Source organism: Patella vulgata, chromosome 1 (assembly GCF_932274485.2).
Source record: "Patella vulgata chromosome 1, xgPatVulg1.2, whole genome shotgun sequence".
Lineage (NCBI taxonomy): Eukaryota > Metazoa > Mollusca > Gastropoda > Patellidae > Patella > Patella vulgata.
This window is the reverse complement of record NC_065879.2, coordinates 5,222,931-5,238,165: the sequence shown is the minus strand read 5'-3', so window position 1 is coordinate 5,238,165 and position 15,235 is coordinate 5,222,931. Positions and strand designations below refer to the sequence as shown.

General features: G+C 40.1%; 1 non-coding gene across 1 annotated transcript in view; it reads left to right on the top strand.

Annotated features, from left to right (window-relative positions):
* The first annotated feature begins 21 nt into the window (after positions 1–21).
* LOC126815465 (uncharacterized) overlaps positions 22–15,235 on the top strand; it is a 53,696-nt gene continuing 38,482 nt past the window's right edge. The window contains exons 1-4 of the transcript XR_008786593.1: positions 22–129; positions 2,781–2,815; positions 3,829–3,957; positions 5,335–5,483. This is a non-coding gene — a transcript (uncharacterized LOC126815465). The remainder of the gene's footprint in view (positions 130–2,780; positions 2,816–3,828; positions 3,958–5,334; positions 5,484–15,235) is intronic.

The window sequence follows — 15,235 nt, the reverse complement described above, 5'->3', positions numbered from 1 at the left end:
TACGACAAAAGCCAGGAATGAGACCATGGACGATGACTAGATCATCATTTGTTGGTACTGGTAAATATGCTACTAAATGGATGGGTGATAATGAAAGTAGATGGTCCAATCTACACTGGTGTATTGTCAGTAAGTGTGTGGGAGAGAAATAGGGTTTAATGTCCACCCAACACAAGTTTCGGGACTAATATATGCCACAGTGTTATTTCAATAATTCGCTTGTCTATAGAACACGCTAAGATCAAAATCATTTAAACCATTTGACTGAATGGCAGACTTTAATATTTAGACCATTCGGCCACGAAACCCCCTTAACGGTATCTCCCTTGTCAGTGGTGCAGGATGCAATGGACAGCATATAGTAGTTCGAATGGGGCAAAAAACCGAGGTCATGTGTACACATTGGCGTGCACGTAAAAGAACCCATGTTAGCTGGAATTCGAAATAAGAGTAGACCCTGTGCCCCTGTCCTTGAAAAAGTTCCCATATAGCACACTGTATGGCGTATGCCCAGCTTCATTAGCCCAGTCGTGCAGGAAAGTGGGACGTTAAACCCCGTTTCATATTTCATTAAACTTAAAGGTAACTACTGGATCGGCTTACAGACCATGATATATTTTCTCCATTGTTCTAACGTTGTCCCATATTTTAATCCGACTGAGCGAGTTCCAATCTGATTAAAACACAGATCCTATTTCGTTTCGTTTTTTTATAGTTCAAAATTTTGTCTTACTTGTCTTTACTACACTAGGATCCGGAAGAGTTTTTATCATTGGCGTGTTCTGGATAATGTGAGGGATTAGCCAATGAGACAGTCTGTTACGTTGAGATTTCGGCGTGTTTTGCACGGAACTGTGGGTAATCCACTAGAAACAGCAATGCTTATTGGTTAATCAAATGTCTGACGTCATAGGGATAAAAGCTCGTATGACCTATGACGCGACCTAAGTATAAAAAAACGAAACGAAATATAGATCTGTATTTTAATCAGATTGAGCTAGTTCTACCACAGATGGAATAGTTTGTAGTGTTTTGCCAAAACGCTGTATGCGGTGATTCATGAACAATTTGACAGAAACTGACACATACACATATTAAAAAAACTTCAAAACTTGTTTATACTAACGCCTTAAAATCGTGAAGATCCCCTAATCCCGACAGTATATGTAAATTCAATATTTTTACCTTCATTAGGAGCCTAAAGGCTTAACAGCAGTTGTTATGAACAGTAGTGTCTAGTACCAGCCGAATTGATTTAACGCGTGCGCGACAAGTAGTAGGGTCGCCTGTCCAACCCCTTGGCTTTTGTCCGAGTCAACGGTTTCCTCTCACTGCTAAAAACCCCTACTCGCAAGCGAATTATTGAAATAAAATTGGACCATAAATTAGTTCCGAAATGGCATAGTTTATGTCGTGTGGACGTTAAACCCCATCTCGATCCCAATGTCATAAGTGTGGGACAGTGGACGTGGCAAGGGACAACGTATAGTCGTTCGGCTGGGATTAAAAAACCGAAGTCCCTCGTACACATTGGTGTGCACGTAAAATAACCCTTGACAGTTGGAATTTGAAATAAGAATAGGTCGAAGCGCCGCTATTTGGGCAAAGTTTGCTTCATAGCATCCTGTATGTCGTATGCCCGTATTTAGTAGCCCAGGCAGTGCCAAAACGTAGGACGTTGAACCCGTTGCATTTTTAAATGAATAAAGGGCCATAATTCAGTGAAACAAAATGTAGATTTCTAGTCCGTCTGTATATGGGAATAACCCCCTCTTTCCCATACTCCTCGTAGTGTTTCGTTTGATTATACCTAACCCCACTAAACACTGCTTTAACGAAAGCAAATTTCTGTACCAAATTATGACTGGTCAATAGTCCGATTAACAACCTATATCTAACTGCGTTACAAAAGCATTACGGTTAAAACAGAGCTCTAAATTGGACCAAATATGTTTACATAACGTTTCGTAATGACTCACGATTTTATTATGCCCAATTAAGTAGTGCCTTGCACAATATTGCAGAAAAACTAATTGCGTGACAAACGAGGCTATCAAATCGAAAACAATGTAAACAATACTGTTTGGAGACGAACATACTTTCACCGTTTTTAATACCTTAAATCACTGTCCAGAGTTTTGGGGAAGACCCAGATTGTACAAAGGACTGTCATGTTGCTGAACATGGGATAGATTTGATTGAACGGGAAGAATAGACAAACTCCCTCAAAAGCTCAAGTATCAGAAGCCAATCCAGCAATGGCCAGAGGGGGATTTCTCGGGCTATTGCTTCAGGAATATGCTCTTTCCCTTTTCACCAATTTTGCATGCCTAGTTTTTGTTCATATTCATGCCTAATTAGAATTAGAGACAGAAGGATAACAGAGGTTGGTCACGGTGATATGTACAGTGTATGTATTTAGCATGCCACTTCAAATTTGTGTATCTCAAAATTTCAGTGATCAACCTCATACAAAATTTGGAGCAAAACAACATGACTATTCTTTGCTCTGTCAGTAGTGAAAAGCTTTCAGCCCAACGAAAATTTGGGGAATAGTTGAGGCCGGACAAAGAAACCAGAATTAACATCGATATCAATGGTGGTCTGCATCCAACATAAAGAAATTCCATGAAACGCGAAGATGGTCTGTTATTCCCATACATACAGCAGTGTATCATCTAACTATCAACCTTGGCTAATCAGTTGAAGACGTTTGTAGGGTATGCATTACAAATTCCCGCATAGCAATTATATTTCTGAGATTTTTTATACGTTTTCAGGCATAATGGAATTTAGTATGTTTGGGTTTTCTATGGTAAGTACATAATTATCAAACTATGGTAAACATTAGTCTCGGTCATCCAGAACCGTTGTAAATATTTGACGAAAAATCCATTGCCCATGCGTAACCGGGAGTTTAATATTCATAGAATATTTTTCTGGATGATAGAGACTTGGTAAACATAAAAAATATGATTAATACTTCTAACTGAAGAAATACACCAACTCTACGTTAGAGTACTTTTGTGATGCTCAAGCCAAATGATATGAAATGAAATGGGCTTTAACTTCCCACCGTTCTGCATCAAACGAGCATGCGCAATGCAGTGGCTTTGAGGGAAATTTTTCGTTCACACCCAATGTCAGGTCCTTCATCCTTCACCACTGACCAAACGACACTTGGAAATCCCGGGCATCGTTCTCGTCGACAAACGCCGGGGTCGAACCCAGGACCACCTGGTTAGTTATTTAGCGCCTTACGCACTGCGCCACCATAGCTCCATGTTCAAACCAAATGGAAGTATGCAGTAATACAGAACATAACATTTGAAATGGCCAAGTCCTTTAAAACAAGGGCAGGGAGTGGCCTAATTGTCGATCGTAAGATCCGTCATCGACCTCTCACTTGTACTTGAAATGGAGTAGGATGGCCTGACTAACCTCGTGGATATTCTCTGGGTCCTCTAGTTTCTTCTTACTGCTAAAGACCCGTACACCATCTAGGATAGCCGTTCCCTCTCTCCCGCCTCCAACCTCGTGGGTTTTCCCCGGGTCCTTCGGTTTCGTCCCACTGCGAAAGCGAATTATTGAAATAAAATTGAACCATATGTTAGTCCCGAAATGACCTAGTTTGTGTCGAGTGGACGTTACCCCCTCCCCCCTCTCTCCCACCCTTCCCCTCTCCTCACCAAGAGACGATTTTAGCAACAAGTGATATGAGGTGTTCCGTCATTTGTTGCTTCTAAAGATTTTACAATTTTCAGTCGGAATTTGCCGATGGTGTAAATGCAACATCCTGGCAATTCTCTTTTATGTTTCAATTCAAAGAACGGTGTGGATATTTGTGGATTTTGGTATGAAGCAGAATATGAAATGTGTTTAAGATGGCACCAGTTAGGCGCGTTTTACCCATTTGCCAGAAATCATAATGGTAGATGGAAGGAACAGATATTTAGGGTATGTTTCATGGCAACTCTTATTTATGTGTGTGTATGGGTGTGTGTGTGTGGGGGGGGGTGTGTGTAGAGGGTGGGGGAATGCGTTTGGTATGTTGCGTTTGTTTTTTTGGTTGTTCGTGTTTAGCGTAATTAATTATGATTATTATTAACAGTAGTTTCAATAGTGAGCATTTATTGTTCCTTTTTCCTTGTGTTTCAACGATTCGGTTTCATGTTGTTGGTGGTGATGGGTGGGGGTTGGGGGCTGTGTGGTTAGTATATTGCGCTTGTTTGTTTTTCGGTTGTTTTTGTTCATCGTAATTATGATTATTATTAGCAGTATAGTGGCAATAGTGAGTATTTATTGTTCCTATTCTCCTTGTGTCTTAACGATTCCGTTTCATGATGGTGGGGGGGGCAATGATTAGCGCGTGCGCGCTATATCACAAGGTCTGCCATTGAGGGGGGCGAATTGTTAGCGCATGCGCGCTGTATCACAAAGTCTGTCATTGATTCAACTGGCGTGGTTTCGATTCCCCGGTTGTACGCGACAAGGAGTAGGGTCGTCTGTCCAACCCCGTTGGTTTTCTCCGGGTCCTCCGGTTTCTTCCCACTGCTAAAGACCCCGCCACACAAGCGAGTTATTGAAATAAAACTGAACCATATGTTAGTCCCGAAATGACCTAGTTTGTGTCGAGTGGACGTTAAACCCCATTTCTCTCTCTTTCTCTGTCCGTGGAAAAGCAGCCACTAGTACTGCCAGAAGATCCCCAAGCTCCGGCTCCTCCTCAGTTTGTCTCTGGATCCTGTTGATCTCCACGCTTTGCCTCAGTAAGTGACAGAGAGCAACAGAAGAGCCTGGGGAAAACCAAGACTCACCCCTGAGCACGAAGAGGACATGGTGGAATGGCTCAAAGCCAATGAAGTCCTCTGTAGCAAAAAAAAAATAAAGCCTATAAGGAAAAACAAGCAAACGGACCTGGGCGAGCTACAGACTGACCACGTCACGTCGTAACACGTCCCTAGTATGATTGAAGTACGATAATACTGTTTATAGTACGACAATTCCGTTCGCAGTACCTCCATCTCGTTTTAAGAACGTTGACACTCCGTCTAATTGCAGGACGGGAAAAAATTATGAACAGGCACAAAGTCCTAGAACACGGCCAATGCAGTCAAGCAGTTCGTAAACAGATCGTAAACTGTTGCTACTACGTGCCATTCGCACATAGTTTGAGCCCGTTTGGCAACATTTTCCAAAACATAATGAGAACTAACCTGTTCTTATATTAAACGTACATGCTACTATTTATTGTATCAAGGTCCGGGATCATGGGACCAGCGTTTTGTAGATATAGTTAAATCTGTTGTTATACACATGTGTTACTATTTATAGCATCAAGATCCAGCATCGTGGGATCAGCGTTTTGTAGATATAGTTAAACCAGTTCTTATGACTAGATACAGATTGTTACCATATTTATATACTCTTATGTATAAAGCTCATGAAGAAGGTCACATGGTCATGAAAGCTCTGCTGTTTGAGTAAGTTGATTTTTTAAAAACTACTAATGAATTGAGTCATTGACAGTGTTGGCAAGAAGCTGGAAATAACTAAGCCTTAAAATCATACAAAGAACTCCGAACAACAACAGAAAATACCAACCTTTTATCAAAACTGTTAAACTGGTTTATTCTGTGTGAAAGACCGTTGGCACTTGTATCCTCTGATACTTTTTCAAGGACATAATGGTTTAGTTTCAACCATCTTCAATAGAAGGCTTGATCTCGCTTTAACTACGTACATCTTACCAAGGCCTTCACAATTTTGGTATATATGGAAAGTAGAGACATCTAATCTTACTCGAGAAATACTGGATTCCCCGAAAAACATTCATGGAGCGTATACAGGACAAAAATGTAAGGGTACCCCAAATCGACAGCCCGACGATTAGGAATTTCTGCACGCGTGATGTCAAAGGTCACACGCGAACATTGAGCGCTTGATGTACAAGTTGATAAACTTTATGAAGAGTTAAACGTACAACACTTTCTGAGATAAAAATGACGGAAAAAGACGCGGGTAGTGGATAATACAAGAATTTAATTAGGATTGACATTTGTAATAAATAGTAAGCGATTACAGACAACATCGTCTTATGTATGCAATGAATTCTCATCTGGCTTCCAAGGGAGGTAAGTCACGTGACGTAAACATGACCTGGTTTGATCGAATTTTTATAGAAGGGCATTCCTTAGCAATTACAATGTTTGAGAAGGATTTGAAGCAAAATTATGACAAATTAATTAGTTTGAATATGTTTTTAGTCCATATATACCATTAAATCACCCAGTTTGTACGCGGGAATGTATCTTTAAGTCTACAAATTGAAAGTGCTTGGATAACCATTTATACTTGCTGAAGTTATGAGTAGTCTAATTATAGAAGGCTTGATCTCGCTTTAACTTCGTACATCTCATCTTGATGTTGTAAACCCGCGGCCGTTGCTTCCGGAACACGCAGTGGTCTATGATCTTCATAATTACTAGAGAGAGAGAGAAATGGGGTTTAACGTCCACTCGACACAAACTAGGTCATTTCGGGACTAACATATGGTTTAATTTTATTTCAATAATTCGCTTGCGCGTAGGGGTCTTTAGCAGTGGGAGGAAACCGGAGGACCCAGAGAAAACCCACGAGGCTGGACAGGCGACCCTACTCCTTGTCACGTACAACCGGGGATTCGAAACCACGCCAGTTGACTCAATGACAGGTCTTATGATACAGCACTCAGTTCAAAGTATGTGAGAGATGGTGGGAATGGGTAGAAACAGTAACTAACTTGGTACTATTTTATTTCAATAAGTTGCTAGCGCGCAAAGTTTTTTTTAGCAGTGGGGGAAACTCGGGGTTGGGCAAACGACCCTACTTCTTGTTATGTTGTATGTGAGTGAGTGAAGCGGATTAATATTAACAGTGGGACGTTAAACCCCATTTCATGTCACTTCGTTTCATTTGGTTATCTTTTATGAATAAACCGTTTTCACTATCCGTACTATACTTGACAACTGTACAGAATATAACGTGCCTTTATAAGGTCCATTGCGTATATCCTATATTGCGTTTATCCTATTGGCCTTGGGCTAACTGGATAGTATGTACATCTTCCACACTAAAGTCGAATCCATGCAGATGATATACCTTTCAGGTACCTTGTTGTACATGTACGTTAAAGCGATAATTTCATATTTTCTAAGAAAGTCAAAACATAATTATGTCTATGTCTTTTGAACTCACTATTATACGACCATGGGCATTATTTCCCACCCTTAAAAATCATTGACACAGGATATAATACAATTACCTCCCCTGTTTTCCTATTGCCTCCATGCATTAGCTATGTTCAAACGTTGGAATTTGAAGTTGAAAATGATATTTTGCCAATTTCTCAGCTGGCAATGGTGACATAGGATTAATAGGATTATTCTTTAACAAGGCAGGACGGTCTATGGATGCCATCTATTTTAAGGCTTCATTTTAATAAATTTTAAAAGTATAACTTAAAAATATGAAATTGCAGCTTTAATTAAAATTGAATCCGGTAAAATATAAAATATGGTATATAAAAAATGTACGAAAACGGAAAACGAATTGAGATTGTTTAAATGATGTCTTGTGGTTCAGAACAGGCATTCTTAGAAAACCAATCCCAAATATTAGCATAATGTGTTGGCACCAGTGGTTCATGAAGACGTTTACAGATTTCACAAAATGGTTCTGGTGCGTCAGATCGGGCCTTAAAATCTAGTTTATTGGATAAATATTCTAAATAAGCCGTGTCATTTTTATCTAGATACTGGATGTAGTCAGCCAAATCTTTTGTTGTTTTGAAATCACGGGTATCAATATATGATTGTTTTGGATAAAACTGAGAATAATTTCCACTTCCTCGTGCGATGACGATCCAATTTAGATTTTGTCTACCGAAAAACTTTTCTGTTATATAATCCTTGCATAAAGAGTTTTCAAAGGCAAGATAAAATTTATATTTGACACTAATAGTTTTAAACCAGTCATATCCCTGACCAGCCATAAGTGTTCCACACTTTCCATAAACATCGATCGGTTGTTTAAGATGTCTTTGAAGAAACTGGATATATATCAGTCTCTTACTTGGCGCTAGATAACAATTACTCACAACAGCTGCGACAAGTCTCGATTTTTTGGACAAAATCCCTTTTAAATTTGGTAGATCTTGAATCGGCCTGGAAGACAGGTAATAGGGAAAAAAAATTGTGGAATCTAAGCGGTATGTCATCGTCCAATTGATCTGTGATTGCCATGCAGGATTTGACCAGACGTTTGTTGACACTAAATGAGGTGGTTCTAATCCGAAAACAGCCCAAATTTGACCTAAAGGTCGATGAAACGGGGATTGGAGATGGTAGTTAACCATATAAATAATCACAACATCGGCTTCTTCCTTTCGGGCAGTAAAAGCACAAGATTTGACTGCACAGTTCTTGAAGCTTATATCTTGTATCCAAGGCCAATCGGGTTTATTTTCCCAAGCAATTAACTTTGTACCGTTTGGCAGCGAGCTTCTGTTTAGCAATGCAGTAGAACTCCAGTTTAGCTTCCCGCTAAATTCTGCTATAAGATATATACCACAGCCGATGAATATTAGTACCATAAATAATATTTGGATACGTCCCATCTGAAAGCAGAAGGATTGAAAGTACAGCATTCTCTAAAAGTAAGAAAGGGCAAGCTATTATACGCTATGACATTTTCCGGCCCAAGCACAACTTCCCAAAATCCATGCAGACCAGCATAGGAGAAGTATTCGCCAGCTTGAATGGTTTATCTATTTTCCCCTAGAAGCCTCATCCCATGTCAGTAAACTTTTGATTTGAATGTGTGTTCGCCGCGCTCCGCCCCAATCTGATTATAATACAGTTCTATATTTCGTTTCGTTTTTTTTTTATACTTTCGATGGTCTACACTACATGAAGATCTGACCGGTTGTGGGGATAGGTCGCGTCAGAGTCATACGAGCGGCTTTTGACCCTATGACGTCAGACATTCGATTAACTAATCAGCATTGATGTTATTACTAATGGATTACCCACAGTTCCGTGCAAAACACCCCCAAAGCTCGCCGTAACAGACCGTTTCATTTGCTAATAGCTCACATCATTCAGAACACGTCAATGATAACAACTCTTCCAGATCCTATTGTAGTAAAGACAAGTAAAACGAAATTTTGAACTATAAAAACGAAACGAAATAGCATCTGTATTTTAACCAGACTGCGCTCAACCCTTACATATGTGGTATCAAATTAATCAGCATGACCCAGTGAATATTTTAGACCATCCAATTTGGGCCCCGGGGGCGAATTGGATCACGGGCGAATTTAAACCCCGTGTGTATTGATGTTGGGTATCCCGCTAGTATTTCTGTAGAGAGGGAGAGTGAGAGAAAAAAGGGGTTTAACGTCCACTCGACACAAACTAGATCTTTTCGGGACTAACATGGTTTAATTTTAGTTCAATAATCCGCTTGCGCGTAGGGGTCTTTAGCAGTGGGAGGAAACCGGAGGATCCGGAAAAAACTCACGAGGTTGGACAGCCGAGCATACTCCTTGTCACGTACAACCGTGGATTCGAAACCACATCAGTTGACTCAATGACAGGCCTTATGATACAGCGTGCACGTGCTAACCATTCGGCCATCCAACCCCCCACGAATATTAAGACACAACTTGACAGAACATGTAAAAATAGCCTATTATTGTATGCGATACAAGGCCAGCAGTCAACAGAATTGTATGTATAAGAATTATGAATAACGGGCGACCTCTCGCCAGAATTCGAACCGTCCGGTTGTCAACGGTGATTTAAAAAGCGTTTAGTAACTTACACTCTCCACCAGATTCCAGAATTGTACGTAAGATAATTAGGATTGTAGCCCAAAATGATAATTTCTTGGATTCTGATTGATCGAAAAGTGGCGTCGAATGAGTATAACAGTCCTCTAAATTTCCTGGGCGACACACTGCGAATGAATATTTTCTGGGTGCTATACTCTGTTTGCAGTGGCCAAAAGTTCTACACCTCAAAACTTTATTCTAGGAAATCTTCATGATTTTGTTTCCTTTTATGTCATCAACAATGAAATTCAACCATTGACTTATTGAAACACACACAAAAAAAACAAAGTTAGTGAGTGTATTTGAAAGATGATAAGTAAATTTCACTTCAAGGCTGGCCTGACAATGATGGTTGCCATGGTCATTCTATCCTAATCAGACTGGTTTCTTTATTAAGCATCAAAGCATGCATATTAATGAGAGGAGTCACCAGCGGATGTGCCTCGTGAAGACGGTGAGAATTAACAAACTGCAGTCACAACTTCGTAGTCGGGTGTTAAACCAGAAATTAAAAAGAAAAGACGAGATAATAAAAAAAAATTATCGCAAATAATCCCGATTCACAGAATCTGAAGAAAGCCCAAATTAAATTACTCAAACTGAAACGGAAATGCCATCGCATTGAGAAATCGATGGATTCAGTTAAACAAGCTGCTGCATTGTCCACGCAAGTTATCGACCTTGCGAAAGACGTTATATCTAAAAATGAACAGATCGTAACATTAGAGTATGAAAAGTTTGAGTTAACAGGTCCGATAGAAACAATAACTCAATCAACAGATAGAAATGAAATGAAATGAAATGAAATAGGGTTTAACGTCCTACTGTTCTGCTCCTAACCTGGACTAATGAAGATGGGCATACGCCATATAGTGTGCTATGAGCGAAATTTTGCCCGGGCAGCGGCGCTATTGCCTACTCTTATATCGAATTCCAACTGCCAAGGGATCTTTTACGTGCACGCCAATGTGTACACGGGACCTCGGTTGTTCGTCCCATCCGAACGACTAGACAGCGGTCCTTGTCAGGCCCTCGATCCTGCATCACTGACAAGGGGAAACCACGCCGGAAAATCTGGATGAACTTTCTCGGCAAATGCAGGGATCGAACACCCGACCTCCAGGCTAGCGAGACAGCGTCTTACCCACTAAGCCACGTGATCCCCCAATCAGCAGATATTGTTGAGGAAAAGAGCTGTAGATATTCACCAGAAATCAGTCAACTTGTTTATGACGCCATAGTTAATCAGGTACCAACAGCAAATATTCCGCCACTATTACAGTCATTTGCAAAGCGGTGTAATCTAAACTTAACGAACATTCCGCATCGAACTACTATTGAAATGATGGGTCGTGAACTTGGAATTATATCCGACAACACAGGATGGAACCCACATAAACAGTGCTCACGTGGCATTTAACGACAGGAGCTGTTTAGTATTGGCTGTTGATCAACTTCCTGGTGGTTGTCCTGTAGATTATAAAGATCATGTCTGTAAATCTGTTGATAATATCAGTTATATGTATACAATGTTCCACAACCCGAACTTTCAAGAATGTCGTCAGCAAATAATATCAAAAATATGTAATACCATGACAGACCGGGTAAATGCCAAACATGCGTCAACAGTTCTCATCAGTCAGGAATGGAACAAAGACTTCAACGAACTGAATTGTCATCTACATCCGTTGGATACTATTGCAAGTTCCACTCGATCTATCATTTATACTTGCTGAAGTTATGAGTAGTCTAATTATAGAAGGCTTGATCTCGCTTTAACTTCGTACATCTCATCTTGATGTTGTAAACCCGCGGCCGTTGCTTCCGGAACACGCAGTGGTCTATGATCTTCATAATTACTAGAGAGAGAGAGAAATGGGGTTAAACGTTCACTCGACACAAACTAGGTCATTTCGGGACTAACATATGGTTTAATTTTATTTCAATAATTCGCTTGCGCGTAGGGGTCTTTAGCAGTGGGAGGAAACCGGAGGACCCGGGGAAAACCCACGAGGCTGGACAGGCGACCCTACTCCTTGTCACGTACAACCGGGGATTCGAAACCACGCCAGTTGACTCAATGACAGGTCTTATGATACAGCACGCACGTGCTAACCATTAGTCCCGAAATGACCTAGATTGTGTCGAAAGGACGTTAAACCCATTCTCTCATTGCTAAAGACCCCTACGCGCAAGTGATCTATTGAAATAAAATTGAATCATTTGCTGGTCCCCCCTCTCTCTCTCCCTCTCTCTCTCTCTCTCTCTCTCAATAGGAGGATTTATATTTAATATAAACCACGGAGCCCAAACTCAGTTCAAAGTATGTGAGAGATGGTGGGAATGGGTAGAAACAGTAACTAACTTGGTACTATTTTATTTCAATAAGTTGCTAGCGCGCAAAGTTTTTTTTTAGCAGTGGGGGAAACTCGGGGTTGGGCAAACGACCCTACTTCTTGTTATGTTGTATGTGAGTGAGTGAAGCCGATTAATATTAACAGTGGGACGTTAAACCCCATTTCATGTCACTTCGTTTCATTTGGTTATCTTTTATGAATAAACCGTTTTCACTATCCGTAATATACTTTACAACTGTACAGAATATAACGTGCCTTTATAAGGTCCATTGCGTATATCCTATATTGCGTTTATCCTATTGGCCTTGGGCTAACTGGATAGTATGTACATCTTCCACACTAAAGTCGAATCCATGCAGATGATATACCTTTCAGGTACCTTGTTGTACATGTACGTTAAAGCGATAATTTCATATTTTCTAAGAAAGTCAAAACATAATTATGTCTATGTCTTTTGAACTCACTATTATACGACCATGGGCATTATTTCCCACCCTTAAAAATCATTGACACAGGATATAATACAATTACCTCCCCTGTTTTCCTATTGCCTCCATGCATTAGCTACCTTCAAACGTTGGAATTTGAAGTTGAAAATGATATTTTGCCAATTTCTCAGCTGGCAATGGTGACATAGGATTAATAGGATTATTCTTTAACAAGGCAGGACGGTTTATGGATACCATCTATTTTAAGGCTTCATTTTAATAAATTTTAAAAGTATAACTTAAAAATATGAAATTGCAGCTTTAATTAAAATTGAATCCGGTAAAATATAAAATATGGTATATAAAAAATGTACGAAAACGGAAAACGAATTGAGATTGTTTAAATGATGTCTTGTGGTTCAGAACAGGCATTCTTAGAAAACCAATCCCAAATATTAGCATAATGTGTTGGCACCAGTGGTTCATGAAGACGTTTACAGATTTCACAAAATGGTTCTGGTGCGTCAGATCGGGCCTTAAAATCTAGTTTATTGGATAAATATTCTAAATAAGCCGTGTCATTTTTATCTAGATACTGGATGTAGTCAGCCAAATCTTTTGTTGTTTTGAAATCACGGGTATCAATATATGATTGTTTTGGATAAAACTGAGAATAATTTCCACTTCCTCGTGCGATGACGATCCAATTTAGATTTTGTCTACCGAAAAACTTTTCTGTTATATAATCCTTGCATAAAGAGTTTTCAAAGGCAAGATAAAATTTATATTTGACACTAATAGTTTTAAACCAGTCATATCCCTGACCAGCCATAAGTGTTCCACACTTTCCATAAACATCGATCGGTTGTTTAAGATGTCTTTGAAGAAACTGGATATATATCAGTCTCTTACTTGGCGCTAGATAACAATTACTCACAACAGCTGCGACAAGTCTCGATTTTTTGGACAAAATCCCTTTTAAATTTGGTAGATCTTGAATCGGCCTGGAAGACAGGTAATAGGGAAAAAAAATTGTGGAATCTAAGCGGTATGTCATCGTCCAATTGATCTGTGATTGCCATGCAGGATTTGACCAGACGTTTGTTGACACTAAATGAGGTGGTTCTAATCCGAAAACAGCCCAAATTTGACCTAAAGGTCGATGAAACGGGGATTGGAGATGGTAGTTAACCATATAAATAATCACAACATCGGCTTCTTCCTTTCGGGCAGTAAAAGCACAAGATTTGACTGCACAGTTCTTGAAGCTTATATCTTGTATCCAAGGCCAATCGGGTTTATTTTCCCAAGCAATTAACTTTGTACCGTTTGGCAGCGAGCTTCGGTTTAGCAATGCAGTAGAACTCCAGTTTAGCTTCCCGCTAAATTCTGCTATAAGATATATACCACAGCCGATGAATATTAGTACCATAAATAATATTTGGATACGTCCCATCTGAAAGCAGAAGGATTGAAAGTACAGCATTCTCTAAAAGTAAGAAAGGGCAAGCTATTATACGCTATGACATTTTTCGGCCCCAGCACAACCTCCCAAAATCCATGCAGACCAGCATAGGAAAAGTATTCGCCAGCTTGAATGGTTTATCTATTTTCCCCTAGAAGCCTCATCCCATGTCAGTAAACTTTTGATTTGAATGTGTGTTCGCCGCGCTCCGCCCCAATCTGATTATAATACAGTTCTATATTTCGTTTCGTTTTTTTTTATACTTTCGATGGTCTACACTACATGAAGATCTGACCGGTTGTGGGGATAGGTCGCGTCAGAGTCATACGAGCGGCTTTTGACCCTATGACGTCAGACATTCGATTAACTAATCAGCATTGATGTTATTACTAATGGATTACCCACAGTTCCGTGCAAAACACCCCCAAAGCTCGCCGTAACAGACCGTTTCATTTGCTAATAGCTCACATCATTCAGAACACGTCAATGATAACAACTCTTCCAGATCCTATTGTAGTAAAGACAAGTAAAACGAAATTTTGAACTATAAAAACGAAACGAAATAGGATCTGTATTTTAACCAGACTGCGCTCAACCCTTACATATGTGGTATCAAATTAATCAGCATGACCCAGTGAATATTTTAGACCATCCAATTTGGGCCCCGGGGGCGAATTGGATCACGGGCGAATTTAAACCCCGTGTGTATTGATGTTGGGTATCCCGCTAGTATTTCTGTAGAGAGGGAGAGTGAGAGAAAAAAGGGGTTTAACGTCCACTCGACACAAACTAGATCTTTTCGGGACTAACATGGTTTAATTTTAGTTCAATAATCCGCTTGCGCGTAGGGGTCTTTAGCAGTGGGAGGAAACCGGAGGACCCGGAAAAAACCCACGAGGTTGGACAGCCGAGCATACTCCTTGTCACGTACAACCGTGGATTCGAAACCACATCAGTTGACTCAATGACAGGCCTTATGATACAGCGTGCACGTGCTAACCATTCGGCCATCCAACCCCCCACGAATATTAAGACACAACTTGACAGAACATGTAAAAATAGCCTATTATTGTATGCGATACAAGGCCAGCAGTCAACAGAATTGTATGTA